Source organism: Callorhinus ursinus, unplaced genomic scaffold (genome assembly GCF_003265705.2).
Source record: "Callorhinus ursinus isolate GAN/ISIS: 27379988/994484 unplaced genomic scaffold, GSC_fseal_2.0 scaffold24, whole genome shotgun sequence".
NCBI classification, from domain to species: domain Eukaryota; kingdom Metazoa; phylum Chordata; class Mammalia; order Carnivora; family Otariidae; genus Callorhinus; species Callorhinus ursinus.
This window is the reverse complement of record NW_027397086.1, coordinates 6,676,323-6,692,975: the sequence shown is the minus strand read 5'-3', so window position 1 is coordinate 6,692,975 and position 16,653 is coordinate 6,676,323. Positions and strand designations below refer to the sequence as shown.

The 16,653-nt window shown below is 49.0% G+C and overlaps 1 non-coding gene across 1 annotated transcript; it reads right to left on the bottom strand.

Moving 5' to 3' along the window:
* Positions 1-2,681: 2,681 nt before the first annotated feature.
* On the bottom strand, positions 2,682-2,784 carry LOC112836804 (U6 spliceosomal RNA). The gene has a single exon (XR_003211572.1). It is a non-coding gene; the product is annotated as a U6 spliceosomal RNA (small nuclear RNA).
* Between the last annotated feature and the right edge of the window lie 13,869 nt (positions 2,785-16,653).

Below are 16,653 nucleotides of genomic sequence, written 5' to 3'. Positions count from 1 at the left end.
TCTCTCTCTCTCTCTCTCTCTCTCTCTCTCTCTCTCTCTCTTTCTTTCTGTCTTTCTGTCTTCTTTTTCTATTTAACTTTTTACTTTGAAATAATGTCAAGGTTCGGGTGCCTGGGCGGCTCAGATGGTTAAGCGTCTGCCTTCGGCTCAGGTCATGATCCCAGGGTCCTGGGATCAAGTCCCGCGTCGGGCTCCCTGCTCCTTGGGAGCCTGCTTCTCCCTCTGCTTCTCTCTCTCTCTCTCTCTCTCTCTCTCTCTCCCTCTCTCTCTCTCCCTCTGTCTCTTATGAATAAATAAATAAAATCTTAAAAAAAAAAGAAATAATGTCAAGGTTCCAAGTTATAAGAGTAGCACAAAGGATTCCCATATACCCTTCCCCCAGATTCGCTTATTCATGTTTGTGACATTTGTTTTATCATTCTCTCCTCTGGGTCTTTTTTCTGAACCATTTGAGGGTAAGTTGCAGATATGATGCCCCTTTAGCCCTAAATACTTCAGTGTATATTTCCTGAGAACATAGATACGCATGTAACCACAGGACAATTAGCAAAATCAGGACATTTAGCATGGACGTAACATTCTATCTAATCTACAGCTCTTATGCAAATTTGGCTAACCTTCCCAATGATGCCCTTCAGGGCAATTTTTCTCCCGGTTCAGAGTCCAATCTGGAATTAAATGTCACAGCTAATTATCATGTCTCCATAGTCTCCCCCAACTTGGGAACAGTCCCTCATCCTTTTTGTCTTTCATGACATTGCCGTTTTTGAGGAGTACAGGTCATTTATTCTGTAGGGTATTCCTCAATCTTCATTTGTCAGATATTTCTTCATGATTAGATCAGGCTGTGCATTTTGGACAGGGCAGAAACGATTATTGTCTTTTTCAGTGCATCCTATTAAGAAGCACTTGTTGGGTGCCTGGCTGTCTCAGTTGGTAGAGCACGCAACTCTTGATCTTGGGGTTGTGGGTTTGAGCCCCACGTTGGGTGTAGAGATTACTTTAAAAAAATAAAATCTTAAAAAAAAAAAAGTACCTGATGTCAAATTGTCCCATTACTGGTGATGGTTATTTTGGTCACTTGGTTAAGTTGTGTCTACCAGGGCGCCTGGGTGGCTCAGTTGGTTAAGCGACTGCCTTCGGCTCAGGTCGTGATCCCAGAGTCCCAGGATCGAGTTCCGCATCGGGCTCCCTGCTCAGCAGGGAGTCTGCTTCTCCCTCTGACCCTCCCCCCTCTCATGCTCTCTCTCTCTCTCATTCTCTCTCTCAAATAAATAAATAAAATCTTTAAAAAAAAAAGGTGTGTCTACCACTTTTATCTACTGTACAATTACTATTTTCTCTTTGTAATTCACAAATAATTTTTAGGGGGGTACTTTGAGACTATACGGATATTTTATTCCTTTTTTTAAAAGATTTTATTTGTTTATTTTGAGAGAGAGAGTGAGCAAGAGAGAGATAGAGCACATGAGCAGGGGCAGAGGGAGAGGGAGAAGCAGATTCCCCTGCTAAGCACGGAGTCTGATGCAGGGCTCGATCCCAGGACACTGGAATCATGACCTGAGCCAAAGGCAGACACTTAACCAACTGAGCCACCCAGGCACCCCAGATATTTTATTCCTCATCAAACTTTCACCCTCTATGTTTAGATCTTGACAATTCTTATCTATATTAATTATTACTCTGATGACTACAAAATTGTGACTTAAAATTTCTCTTGTTATTAGCATTCTACTGTAAAGAAGAGCTTACAGTAGATGTACATATATGCTTGTATGGATGTTGGGCCATGAATTCTTATCTTATTCAGTGGGTTATAATTCATTACTATCATTATTTACTTGATAACCAAACTGTTACAGATTTCTCTGGAATGAAAACTCATTCAAGCTAGCTACTATGGAGTTTTGCAGGATCTCTCTTATTCATTGAGTCCTTGCTTACTTTCAAGTGCAAAAGGGTGCTCCAGGCTCATCTTATACTCTTTCTTGCCTGGCCCAGATATCAGTCCTTTCTCCACAGAGCTCTGGTTCCTTTGGTAGAGGATGATATTTAGAAGCTAGGAGCTAGAGGTACCTGGGTGGCTCATTTGGTTAAGCAGCTGCCTTCAGCTCAGGTCATGATCCTGGAGTCCCAGAACCGAGTCCTGCATGGGGCTCCCTGCTCAGCAGGGAGTCTGCTTCTCCCTCTCATGCTCTCTCTCTCAAATTAAAAAAAAAAAAATCTTAAAAAAAAGAAGCTAGGAGCTAGGCACTGGGTGGGCATATTGTTTCTAGGTCCTCTCAGTGGACAGAACTAGGAAATATATGCATACCTAAATATAAATCCAGGAGTTCATCCTGCTACCTCCTAGTCCAGGACAGTACCACAACATTCTTCCTGCCCCATGGCATATTTGTGTGTCCCTTCTATATCAGTGAGAAACCTGGCTCTCGATATCCTCAATGTATTTCATCTTTTACTCTATCCTCTAGTACACGGAGAATAGTTTTAGAATTGCTAATCCATGCCACTATGAAAAACAAGCCTGTTAGGTAGAGTTTTCAATATTTGTTTGCAATTTTTTAATCTTTTTTTTTTTTTTTAAGTAAACTCTACACCCAATGTGGGGCTTGAACTCATGACCTGAGATCAAGAGTTCCGTGCTTTACTGACTGAGCCAGCCAGGTGCCCCTTTAATCTTTTTGGTTTTTTTCTTCACAGATTTGCATGTCATCCTTGCTCAGAGGCCACGCTCATGTTCTCTGTATTGTTCCAATTTTAGTATATGTGCTGTCAAAGCAAGGACACAATTCTTTTTATCTTCAGACTAAGAGTATACATCAAAGTTCTGTATTCAAAAGTTACCTGGATTGGTTCTTTTTTTCCTTCCAATGTGGTTTGTTATTCATTTGAAATATAATTCAATAATTTATAAATACAGAGTTATTTCATTGGAGATTATTTCCTTCCAAGGCTTGTTTTAGTTCCCTTATCAATAACACATAACTAAACTTTCTTTTTCTGCTTTTTCACTTATCTTCTTGCTGTTTTTGTTTTAATAAAGGAAATTAACCCATTTACATGTATAGTGAAAGCTAATATGTCTCGTCTTTTTCTTGATATTTTGTTTGTGGTTTTCATTTATTTACCTCTTTAATATGTCTTTTTTTTTTTTTTTTAAGGAAGCTCCATGCCCAACGTGGGGCTCAAACTCACAACTCTGAAATCAAGAGTCAGAAGCTCTACCGACTGGACCAGCCAGCTAGCTCCCCTACCCCTGACCTCTTAATATGAATGAGAGAGAATTAGCAGCCCCTTTCATCTGCCAGTGCCCAGCATTAGGGCTGGAACATAGTAATGCTCAGCAAACGTTTGTGGAATGTTGACTAAAAGCTCAACAAGTAGCTTTTCCTTGTACCTGGACAGATAGACACAGAGTCTTTGACCTTATTGTGATATAGCGATGACTATCACAGTAGTTGCCATCAAGCTGAATAATGATGTGGAAAGTCTTAGCAGAGGGCTGTTGTAATCACTGAATAAACTGCACTTGTTATTTTTGAACACTGACTAAGAACCAGGCATGGAGCTATATTATCTTATTTGATCCTCACAATAATCCTATTTTACAGATGAGGAAACAGGGTTTAGAGAAGTAATTTGTCTTCACAACTAGGAAGCAGTAGAGTTGGGATCTGAATCCAGACCTGACGTCAAAATCTACCTTTTACCCACCACATGTCCCTGCATCTACATATTCAGAGACAAACACATACACAAGTAATCCCAGGAATTCTGAAGCTGTTGCTTACAAGGTCAAAGTTTCCTCAGCTGGATGCAACTGCCAGCCAGTTCCCTGGAAACCCGTGGCCAGATGGAGACTAATCCCATGTGGCCCATGAAGGGATAAGGAAACGTTCCTTTGATGGCTTAGAAATGTTCCACCATACAATGTCCTCCCCATCAAAGTTAACTCGACATTATTTTTTTTTAAGATTTTATTTATTTATTTGAGAGAGAGAGCATGAGAGGGGGGAGGGTCAGAGGGAGAAGCAGACTCCCTGCTGAACAGGGAGCCCAATGTGGGACTCGATCCCGGGACTCCAGGATCATGACCTGAGCCGAAGGCAGTCGCTTAGCCAACTGAGCCACCCAGTTAACTCAAAGTTAACTCGAATTTGTAAGGTTTAGCCAAAGTATGAGGAAATGAACATTCTTCGGTTCTGCTGGTGTGAGTGTAAATAATGACAGGCAACATTGATAAGAGCTTATTCCAGTCCAGGCCCTTTACACCAGGATTTCTCAACCTCAACACTATTGACATTTGGGACTGGATCATTTTTTGTTGGTGGAGGGGCGCTGTCCTGTGCATTGTAGGATGTTTAGCAGCCCCTCTAGACTCTCCCCATCAGTGCTACCACACTCCAGTTGTGACAACCAAAAATGTCTCCAGACATTGCCGAATGTCCACTGAGGGGTAAAGTCATCCCCAGTTGAGAACCACCGCTTACATGTATCACACTAATGTAATTCTCAAAATAATCCTGTGAAATTGGTATTTTCATTATCCCCATTCTATAGATAAGGAAGCTGAGGCACAGACAGGTTAAGGTCCTACCTTTAAGGAGCAGTAGAAAATGGATTAAAACCCAGGCAGTTAGAGTCCAGAAGCCACAATGTTTCACTGTAGTGGACAGTTTTTCTGATCTGACCTTTCCCTAGAAAAATTTGGGAGAATATAAAAAGAAATAAACAGGGCGCCTGGGTGGCTCAGTCGGTTAAACGACTGCCTTCGGCTCAGGTCATGATCCTGGAGTCCTGGGATCTAGTCCCGTATCAGGCTCCCCGCTCAGCGGGGAGTCTGCTTCTCCCTCTGATCCTCCCCCCTCTCATGTGCTCTCTCTCTCAAATAAATAAATAAAATCTAAAAAAAAAAAAAAGAAAGAAAGAAGCATGCATGCCATTTGGCCCACAGTCCTATGTCCAGAACTTTAAGGAAATGTACACACAGGATGCTCATCTCATCATTTCCTCTCACAAAAAGCTGGAAGGGCAGTAAAGACCCATCCAGAGGGGGTCATTCTTTTCTTTCCTGTGGGCCTGCATGCTTAAGCACTGAACTCAAACCAAAATTATTATTATTATCTTTAAAAGATTTTATTTTATTTTGGGGGGGGCAAAGGGAGAGGGAGAGAGTGAGAGGCAGACTCTCTGCTGAGCTCGGAGCCCAATGTGGGGCTTGATCCCAAGACTCTGAGATCACAACTTGAGCCCAAACCAAGAGTTGGATGCTTAGCTGACTGAGCCACCCAGACACCCCCAGATTATTTTTTAACCTCATAAGTTACTCTACAGACATTGAAAAGGGTTATACTGACACAGATAAATGTCCTCAATATTTTATGAATAATAATTTAAGAAAAGAGTAGAAAACCTCATGTAGACTATGGTTTTGTTTCTAGAAAATTTCTATGTACATATAGCCAGGGGGAAAAGTACTATTTGTAACTAGAGGCGATTGCAGTAGCTCTTGCACTTGCACCCCCCCACTATGGCAGATCCATAGTGACAGGAAGATTAGCAGTTGCCAGGGGCTGGGGGAGTGGGAACTGGGGAGTGACTGCTGATGGGTATGAGGATTTTTTATGGGGAGATGAAAATGTTCTGGGATAAAATAGTGATGATGGTTACACAACCTTGTGAATATACTAAAACTCGCTGAATTCAGTATACTTCTACAGGTTGAATTTTATAGTATCTGAATAATGTTTCAGTAAAGCAAATTCTGACAGAAATACAAGGAGAAATTGACAAATCCCTTTTAAAGCAATGATTAGGAAGCCATTGACATGATAGAGTCTGGCTGCCCAGGAGCCCTTGAGACCCCTGGAGGGGCATTTCCCACAGTGCATAGAAAGAGGAGCTAAAGTTAATTGATTATCAAAGAGTACCTGGACAAGATGAGGACAGTCAGGGCTGAACAGGGCTTCCATGCACACCTATGGGTACTCACTTCTACCATATCTCCTGGCACTCTCCCATCGCTCTCTATGTTCAAGCTCCAAGAGCCTCTTGGATTAGAGGTTATTCCCTTTAATGGGCTTTAGTGGAGCCAAAGGACAGTTTGGGGGATGATGGTCATAATCTCCACCAGCCCTCACTCCTAGCCCTAGTAAGCCCACAGTCCAAGTAAAAACAATGTGCAATTACTGCAGGACAAACCCCTCAGCCCCCACCTCCAACTTAGACCGACTTCCCCAAAACCCAATTCAAAATCACATAAACAACAAGGAGCTTTGTTTTCCTTGCATAACAAGTCCCAGGTAGGGCAGTACAGAATTGTTTATCCAAAGGCTAGAGGACATCATTGAGGACCCAGATTCTTGTTTGTTTGTTTTTTTTTTTTTTGGCTCAACCACCATCAGATGTTAGTCTCATCCTCAGGGGTGCAAGATGGCTGCAGCAGTTCCATATATCACATCCTCACCATCAGTGTTCAGAGGCAAAAAAGAGTTTGGCTGGTCCTTCCCAGAAGCCCTCGTACAGACCGTTTTCCCCTCCTCAGAGTCAGAGCTGGACCACGTGCCCTCCCCCGCCCCCAACCACTGGCAAAGGGATGAGGTCCACGGTGATCTGCTTAGACTCATTAGGATTTACCTGAGTAAAGTAGTAAGTTAATGGCTGGAGGGGTAGACACCAGAACAAAATCTGGTTTCTATAGCGATGGAAGAAGGGGAACTGGACGCTAGCCGTGGTGGCCACATTGGAATTTTTCCTCCAGAGGCTTGCCCTCTACAACATGCTCTTTCCCGATCTCTCCAGGTTAATATCTCCTCTATACTCACATCAACCTGTCACCTCCTCCAGGAAGCCCTCCCTGTCCTCACTGGCTAGGTCAAAGAACCAGCACCTTCTTCACAGCTTTGGCCGCAGTTGCAACTAAATAACCACATATGTCATTCTTTGATGAAAGTCCGTCCCCCAGAGGCAGATCTACCCTTTATCCTCAGGACCCAGTCAAAGTCTGCCACATAGTAGGTACTCGATAAACAGTTATTGGTTAGACTAATGCATCAATATTTTACCAGAGGCAGATGTGAGTTCTGGAAGATGATATCAAGAGCTTTCTCTGGGTGGTGAGATTTTTTTATTAAAATATAACATACAACAGAGTGCTCACACCTTAGGCGTAGCTCGATGACTATATAAATGTGTAAGCAGCTGCGGGGTGGTGACATGGAGTAATTTTATTTTCCTCCCTGTCCTTTCATGGGAGGTTTAAATCTTTTTCAGTCTTACAAGGGGCTGAGTCCTTTCTACAAAAGCAAATCCTTTATCATTATTATTATTATTTTAAACAAAGAAAATGTCATTTTCAACTATTGGGTATGTGGAGGGAACCCATGGGGTGCTAAGAATTTCTTCCTTCTCTTGTTTTGTTTTCCCTTCCCCCCCAAGTCCCCCAGCAGGAGCACCCTCCTGGAGTTTTAGACAACCTCCTCCTTCCTCCAGGGGGTAGGTAGGAGTGTGTTGCAAAGGCCCAAAAGGCTACGCTGGGCTCAGGATTACAATGAGGTAAAAAGGTAAATTTTCATGAGAAAAATGATATAGGTGTTTTGTGTCTTACTTTCCTTTTTCTCCAAAAGTAGGAATTTGGGGGATTTGAAACGTTTGGCTCTTAATAAAGAACTGGGATTTACTTACTCTTAAAGATAGGCCCATGTTAATCATTTGTATGTGATGAAGTGTTCATTGGTTCATTTGTTCATTCACTCATTCATTCACTGGGGTCTGCCTCCGTGCCTGGCCCACCCTAAGCGTGGGGAACATAGAGATGGATCAGACCTGGTGCCTGTCCCCAGGGAGACAGACAACTGTCACAACAATCCCTTCAGAGTATGACTGGTGAACCAATGGTTGCTCAGTGGGCATGACGTACAGCAGAGACTATCGTCCCAGGGAAGGGGCATTTGAAATGGGTTTTGAAGAATTCATAGAAGTTTGCCAGGCAGAGAAGGGGTGGAAAGGCATTTCAGGCAGAGAGAACAGCTGAGCCAAAGCTCAGAGGCTAAGGCAGCATACAGCACACTGTGGCAATCAAGGGCTCGGATGCAGAGCCGGAATGCCTGCGTTTGCGTCCTGCCTCACCCGCCTCTTACCTGTCCCATCTTGAGCGAGCTTTTCACTCTCTCTGTGCCTCAGTTTCTTCATCTATCAAATAGAACTAATGACAGCACCTACCTCATAGGGTTCATGAGGACTAACTCAGATAAATCACCAAAGAGCTTACTCCTTTTTTTTTTTTTAAAGATTTTATTTATTGGGGCACCTGGGTGGCTCAGTCGTTAAGCGTCTAACCTTCAGTTCAGGTCATGATCCCAGGGTCCTGGGATTGAACCCCACAGCAGGGAGCCTGACACGGGGCTCGATCCCAGGACCCCGGGACAGGACCCTGAGACCATAACCAGAGCCAAAGGCAGACGCTTAACCGACTGCACCACTCAGTCGCCCCCTTTAATTGCCTCTTTCAAGGCCCTATCTGCAGGGGCGCCTGGGTGGTGCAGTCGGTTAAGCGTCTGCCTTTGGCTCTGGTCGTGGTCCCGGGTCCTGTCTCGGGGTGCTGGGATCGAGCCCCGTGTCAGGCTCCCTGCTCAGCGGGGAGCCTGCTTCTCCCTCTGTCCCTTCCCTGCTTGTGCTCACTCTCTCTCAAAAAAAAGAATTAAAAAAATAAAGAGACAATTAAGGTAAAAGGAGGCCACTAGAATGGACCCGAATCCAGTTTGACTGGTGTCCCCATAAGAAGAGACTGGGACAAGATCAGCATGCAGGGAGGACCCCGTGAGGGCACAGGGAGAAGGCAGCGGCCTACAAGCCGAGGACAGAGGCCTCAGAAGGAGTCAACCCTACACCTTTATCTGCGACTTTCAGTCTCCAGAACTGTGAGAAAATCGATTTCTGTTGTTCAAGCCACCCAGTCTGTGGTACCTTGTCATGACTGCTCAACTAATAGAGTCCAACAGTGCGGTGGAGGGACTTGGGTTTGACTAGATGAGGGAGCTAAGGGACAGAGAGCACAACCTGTGGATCCCGTAGCAGAAGGAGGCACTGTCAGTGAGATGGGACAGGGGTGAGAGCAAAGAGCGTGAATTCTGTTTCGGGCTGGTAGGAGACGTCCGCGAAATGGAAGTATGAGGTATGCTGGGGGAGGAAATGCGGGCCCCGGCCCCGGCCTCCACCCCCTCCCATCTCTGCATCGTGGGCTCCGAGTGACCTGGCCCTGGGCCTGCAATGGCTGTACCAGCCCTGCAGTGGTGACAGATGCTGTCACACCCAGCCCTAGTGCAGCCTGGGTGGGGTGCTGCCAGCCGGGCCTTGCCTCAACGTGCAGAAGTGGAAGGAAGGGTGGGCCAGCTAAGGCACAGGCCTCAGAGATAGGGCCAAGGGCACCCATCCTTCCAGGAAAACAGTCTGGTCACCAGGATATGGCTCGTTTGTCTTATGTCACCTTGCAGCTGGCCCAGCCCAAGTCACAATTTACTTGGGCACACTGGGCTTTCATTCCTACTGATGGTACGCGTGCCTCCTCACAGGCTGTCACGTGTCTCCCCGGCACAGAGAGGTGAGGGGCTCTGTCCAGCGGGTTGCACGGGTCTGTGCCACACTGGAGTCCACACTCCTCAGAGCTCTGACAGCCAGCTTGGTTCCAGGTTTCCCCCAAACTGGACTTGGGCCATCCGTACCAGACTTCGGCAGTCACTTCTAGAGAGGTCATCTCTGAACATGTATTCCTAGATTTTATGGTTAAGAAATTTGTTTTGTTTTGTTTTGAAGGAGGTTTCAAGGCTCATCTGCTAAAAATATTTAATGTAAGAACTTGGAAGCCTTTGGAGGCCGGAAACCATAATTACCGCAAAGTGCTCTGGTGGCACAAAAGTCTGCCAATTCCTGGGCCATCTGGGGAGCCCAGGCCCTGCCCCAGCACAGCCCTTGGGGATCCCCCCACCCTCTCAGGGGTCCTGGCCAAAGCCACTTCCCGTGGACTAGGTCCGACCTCAGCCTGCCTGGAAGCTGGCCGGCTTCCCAGCTGTGGTTTTCGCTGTGATATGCTGGGAGCTGTCCCACGGTCTGAGGCCTGGCTCTGGCTGATGCCTCGCCTCCAGGGAAGGGCTAGGGGGAAACTGGGGCTTGCATGCAGTGTATCCTGGGTTCAAATCCCACCTCTGCCTCCCAGAAGTCCACGAGACCTGAGTGTGGGCAATGGAGCCAGACTCTGGATTAGAACCCAGATTCAACCACTTCCTAGCTACGTGGCCTTGGGCAACTCATTGTTTCCTCCGCTCACATAGGGAAGTAGAAGAGTACTGACATCACAGGCTTATGGAGGGTATTCAATGACCTGATATGTATAAAGTGCTTGGAACAGTGTCTGACACAGACTAAAGGCCCAGTAAATGTGGGATACTACCGTTACTGTGCCTTTGAGCAGTGTCCCTTCAACTCCCTGAGCCTCAGTTTCCCCATGTAAAATGGGAGTGATACGGGACCCTACCTCAGAGCACTGATAAGCTGATTAGATGAGATGACACAAGGAAAACATTTAGCACAGTACCTGGCAACTAGTGAATGTTCAAGTTACTAGCAATTATTTTTATTAGCCCAAAGCCCTTCTGGGAAGCTCACCCTCTGGAAAAACTGCCCAAGAGGTTAAAGGATGGAATTAGTGAGAAGAGAGGCAAAGTCACGCATCCTACAATTTCTAGAGTAAGGCTGCCGGCAGCCCTGAGGCTCTGTAAGTCCCTTGCTGAGCGGCACACTTCGGGCCTAGGGAATGTGGAACGTGAAGGGTCTGGAAAGCAGCATATCCTGATGCCGAGGCTGACAGCTGATGGCAGGGGCTTCTGGGAATGGAAGCGGCTGGGAGGTTGTCAGCTGTGGGGCTGGGGGACTGGGTTGGGGGAGGGCAGAATGCCAAGGCCAAGAGTGGGGCGGGGTGTGGCAGCCTGGAATCTGAGCCTCTGGGTGGAACGAGGGGCACAATTCCAAACTGGCTGGGAGCTCAGGCGAGTTCCTGCCCCTGTGAGCGGCACTTTGCTCATCTGTTATGTGGGGCCAATGATGCATTCGATGACTCAGAGAACATATGTGCGCTCCCTGCCAGGTGCATGGTAGGTGCTTAGTCACAGGGCTGTTGCTACAACCTGGAGGCCTAGACCAGTGCAGGGGAGAAACTAGGGACAGATCCTCCTGACTGCACGTGGGATAGAGTGTAGGCAGAGGGTGTAGGATGGCTGAGCCTGGCCTTAGAGCATCTTGGCTTCCCTCCTCAGCAACTTCTGCAGGCTGAGCAGACCCAGGCAGTTTCCCTGGTATCCTAAATGCGGAAGCAGATTTCCCAGCCGAAGGGTGGGCCTGGTGATGCCAGTGGGCACTGGAGAGGGACCCTGTGGGTGAGGCTGCCCTCCCAGGGACTTTCTGTACCCCTACCCCCATGCTCTGCAAACTACTTCTTCCTGAGACTCACTCTGGGCCCTTCCTCCCTCCAGCTAGCATCAAGATCACCACACATTCCTCCCCAGGCTCCAGACTCCAGGTTTGCTGCGCTGGGAGGTCAGCCTCACTCCTCTCCGAGCACTGGGACCATGACCTCCAGCTGCAGGAGCCCTGATGTGAGGTGATAAAATGCCTACATGATGAGATGAAGTGAGATGAAAGACGTAGGTATTGTGACCTGGCGTTAGGCTTCTACTGACCTGACTGAATCATCTGCTCCCAGATCACAGCTGACCATGGGTAACTGAAACCGTGGAAAGCAAAACCTCAGATGAGGGATCTACTGCATAACACAGATCTAGGACCCGCAGCCCACACTGGCCGAAGGCACAGCCATGGCAAGGACAGTGCAACATTTGCAAAAAAGTGCTCACACACTGGGCCGTAACGCAAGGGGCTGAGATCATTCTGAGCATGGTGTGACCACATGCATTCAATCTAGAAATAAAGAGACCCCCTGGGGACCTGGGGGAGAGCAGCCGCCCGGGCACCCCGTCAGTCTTGGCCGTGGGAACAATGGGATGTGTGGCTGTCTTGCCCGTTGTTCCTGAGGTGTTTTTCAAAACCAGCATTTACTGAGTATCTCCTGTGTGCCGGGTCTGTGTTCTCTCTGGTGACTTCCCACCAGAATGTGGCAGGTCCCATTATCATCTCCACTCCATAGAGGACAAAGTGGAGAGTCGGAGAGTTCAAGTGACTTGCCCAAAGCAAGTACAAAGCAGCCCAGGGCTGTAAGACTCCATGAGTTTAATGACCTGCGAGGCTGGTACGATTGATACCCCCATTTTTCAGATGAGGAAACAGAGGCTATGGCACAAGGCCAATAAGTGGTAGGTTTGAACTGGGGATCTGAACCCAGGTCTAGAGATGGGTATTAAGTCTTTATAGGGTGGGAAACTGAGGCTGAGGGCTGCTGGGACCTGCTTGGGAACACACAGCTGGGGGTGGCAGGAGGCTGAGATTCAGGCCTGAGCTTCTAGAAAGGGAAACAAGTCTGAGAGGAAATGACCACAAATGCCTCCCACCCCCACCCAGACAGGAAGGGAAGGACAATGCCCCAGACAGACTGAAGGAGAGGGCTTCTCACCACCCCACCCCCACCCCCGGCCCCAGACACGGGGCCCCAAGGCGGACAGGCGCCCATTATCGTGAGGTCTCAGGGTTGGGGCAGCTGAGCAAACAGCCGTCCCCCGGCAACGACACAAAATGGCCATTGAGGAAGATCAGGGCCTGGGGGAGGGGTGGGGCTGCCGTGAGCGGTCCCTAAGTGGAGGAGGGAGGGGCTGCCTGCAGGGCATCCCAACCACCAACCCTCTCAATCTGTGGATGCACAAGCTAGGACACTGGCCTGGGATCACAGGGCTGCTCAGTTCCGTTCCCATCACTCTGGAGCGCAATGGAGGGCTGGGTGTTGCCCTGTGGGGGCCAGTGCACCGTTCCAGGCATGAAGGGAAGAGCCCAGGAAGCCACAAGCTACCTCTAGTAACTCCTCGAGCCCCAGGCCCAGGTGGCTCAGAGCAGCCCTAGCCCAAGGAGCTCAGGGTCCAGCAAGCGGAGGCTGCTGGTCTCTCCTTGCCCTGCTGGCTCCTGCTTTCTGGCAGGAGCTCTGCTTCCCACCCTACCCTTATCTCCCATGCCCCCTACCAGCTGTCTCCTTGGAGGGCAGCACAGGCTGCTCAGATTGCCACAGGACACATGGGCGCCAGGTGTGGCTGAGACAGCTGGGAGGGCAGGTGGGCAGAGGGGGCTGTGGCCGCCAGAGGCTGCAGCCGGGACGGGACACCACAGCCGCTGCTGCACGCCTGCTCTGGGCTGCCCAAGGGGGCCCGGCCTTCCGTGGCCGCCAGCGCCGCCCCCCCACCCCCACCCCGGGTCTGCATCCTGACTCTGCCACTGAAGCTGGCTGCTGACCCTGGTTTTGAGTCTCTTCCTCTGCCAGGCCCTCGATATCCGCATCTGCAAACGTATTTGCCTGGGGTGAAAATGTGATGTGGTGTGCATCGTTTGGCGCCGGCTGGCACCATGATGCTTGGGTTAGTAGGATTGTTATTGCCTCCTGGTGGGCCTGAGAAGAAAAGGTCAGGAGGCCGGAGAACCTCTGCACAAAGGCCTGGTGGGTTACTTGACCCCTGGAGTTCAGTTCTTCCTCCAAGTTGGGCCACCCCCTTGTCCCTGCTGAATACCATTCCCTGTTCCCCATTGCTCGCCCCACGCTTGTGGCAGCCCAGCCCATCGATGTTGTGAAATTAGAGTCATTCTGGCTGGAGCAGGGCTAGGGGCCCAGAATCCCACCCCTGGGTCTCCTCTTCCTAACCTTCCATTTACCCCATCAAGGAATTCCAAGGTTCCTTCTTCTTTTTTTTAATTTTTAAGTAGGCTCCACATTTAGTGTGGAGCCCAACCCAGCGTTTGAACTCACAACCCCAAGATCAAGACCTGAGCTGAGATCAAGAGCCAGAAGCTTAACTGACTGAGCTACCCAGGCACGCCCTCCCCACCAAGGTTCCTTCTTGCACCCTCTGGGTTCCATGACATCTACTCTGAGAACCACTGCCCAGGGGATGTGAGCCAACCCCCTTACTCTGGCATTTAAGGCCTCCATTTCTTGCACCTCTTTTCAGTTTCTTATTCTTGCTTCCCACAGATGTCCCTCCAGGTGGCCCACACCCCATTCCTGCCTTCCAGATCTTTTTCACCCTGTTTTGCCTCTGACAGATACACCCTTAACTCCAGGAGCCTAGAAGCTCAGAGTCTCCTCCCAGATGACCTCTCTCACTGCCCAAAGAGGGCCCACTCCTCCTCCCTGAGCTCTCTCAGGCCCTACAGAGCTCAAGTGGCAGGTACACAAGGGTTGAAGGGCAGTATTTGGCAAGAGCAGGAGAGAGGGATGTAAGTGGGAGGAAGGCAATGGGGGTGGAGGACAGAAACAAAGAAAAAAATGAAAAAAGGGGAAAAGAGGAGAGGAGAGGCTGGCGTGGGGTCTGGCAGCATGCCCATCCCCTCTCTTTGTTCCCCATTTGGCCCTGACGCCAAGCCCATCACTCCCAGCTCCACCGGGATTCCAGGAGCTCCACTCAGGGCCCAAGTGGGTCAGCAGCCCAGGGACCAAGGGACAGAGAGGGAAGAGGAGCCACCACCCATCCCTCAGTCCTCTGGGTCAAGTGTCAGGATGGGGCTGGTCCAGGACCCACCTGGGGCCACACTAGGAGAACTCGATGAAGTAGGGACAGGGCTTAGTCCAACTCCATGAGCAGAGCTATGGCCATGCCTGTCTTTCCGATGCTGTTGGGTCAGCCAGGCCAGGTGCCACTGGTTTCATTTCTCAGGGCTCTGCTCCCAGATGATCTGTCCTCCTGGGTACTTCCTAGGGTAGGGTCAAGGTCCCTCAAAACACCAGGAGGTGAGGGTAGGGCCACCAGATGCCCAGAGCCTGGGCCAGACCTCCCCCTTCTCCCCAGCTCTTCTCCCCCAGAGCCAGGATGGACGCAGGGAGACCAAGGAGCTGGATACCAGCTTCGTCTGGGACCTCCCTCTATAGGATGCAGGGGAGGCTGAACAGCTGGGGTAGGGATGGGCATTCGGGAAACTTGGGCAAGTGTTCCAAGGCCTCACCATTCATTTGGTTCCAAGCAAACAAATAATGCATACATTTCCTCAGGGCATTCAGGCAAGCATCTGGTGGTTCAATATCTACTGAGCACCTGCTTTATGTCCTGCCCATGCTAGGCTCCTCCAGAGGCCCCCAAAGCTGGCCCAGGCACCATGGAGAGAGCAGTGGGGCCCCGGGGAAACAGTTCATAGGGCCTCTGAGTTCAGACACTTTGGGCTTGAGTTCTGGTTCTCTTTCCTTGTCATGCTAAGGCTAAAGCCTTGGACAAATTGAACCTCAGTTTCCCCCTCTGTGAAATGGGGGTGAAGCTTTCCACCATTGTGAAAAAAAATCACAGGAAATAAGGGATGTGAAAGGAAAGCCAAAACTGTACTGATCAGAGTGACATAGAATATATATAATGTAGCCACCGATTCATTCATTCATGCAGTCTCATCACTCAGAAAGCATTTTCAAGACCCCCTCTGGGCCTGGGCTGAGGACAGGGATGAATGACAGACTTGCAGTCATTCACGCAGGAAGGACAGTTTAGGACTCAGGTCTGGCCTCCATTCTGGCTCTACAGCCCACCAATAACGCTGGCTTGGGGAAGTTACCTCCCCACTCAGACCCTAATCTCCTCATCTGCAAAAAATAAGATTTTACTCGGTAGTTCATATCAACTGAGGTCAATCACCCCAGGCAGGCCCTTGAGGGCTGTGAGTTTCACTCCCTCTCCTTCTGCCCTGATTTTTGTTGGGCTGGAGCTAATTTCTTCTGGATGCTTCTAGAAAGTAGTGGGTGGGGCTTGACTGCAGGCTGCAAGTTGGGGAGACAGATGGAGTGACTGAGGCCTGAAGGGTCCAGGTTCTTGGTAACCACTGCGAAATGGTATTAGGCATGAGGCCCCAGGCCAGGTTCTGTTTACTTGGTCTCATTTAATGGGGCAAACCCTCCCTTCTCAGAGCCCCTTGGACCAAGCATCACTGTTTCCACTTTACAGAGGGAAAACAGGGTTCAAAGGCAAAGTCACTAGAAGGATGCCCACCCCCCAACTGTTTACAGCTGCCTCCTTTAAGGAGTGAGGCTAGAGGTATGGGGGAGTGACTTGTGTTGTTTATTTTTTAGCCTTCTATATATACATACATATATTTTTTTGCAGCCAGCATGTAATTTAAAACATTTTTAAAATTAAAAACATCAGTCTGTCTGCGAGGAGTAAAGCTGTGTAGAAATGTAGTGCCCAGAAGAGGCACAGAGAAGTCACAGACCCAGGTTCCATCCTCGAGGCCTGGACCCATCCCTTCCATCTCCACCACAACCCCAGAGTCATGGGGAGCCAAATGCATCCATGGAGATGCAGGCGCAGACCTCACCTGAAGAATAAAAACAGCTACCACACTGGGAGCTGGGGAAAATGGGTGACTGTCCCTCTGCTATGTCCAGGATGTTTTAAGAATTTAAAAAAGTAGGGGTGCCTGGGTGGCTCAGTTGGTTAGGCAACTGCCTTCAGCTCAGATCATGGTCCCGGA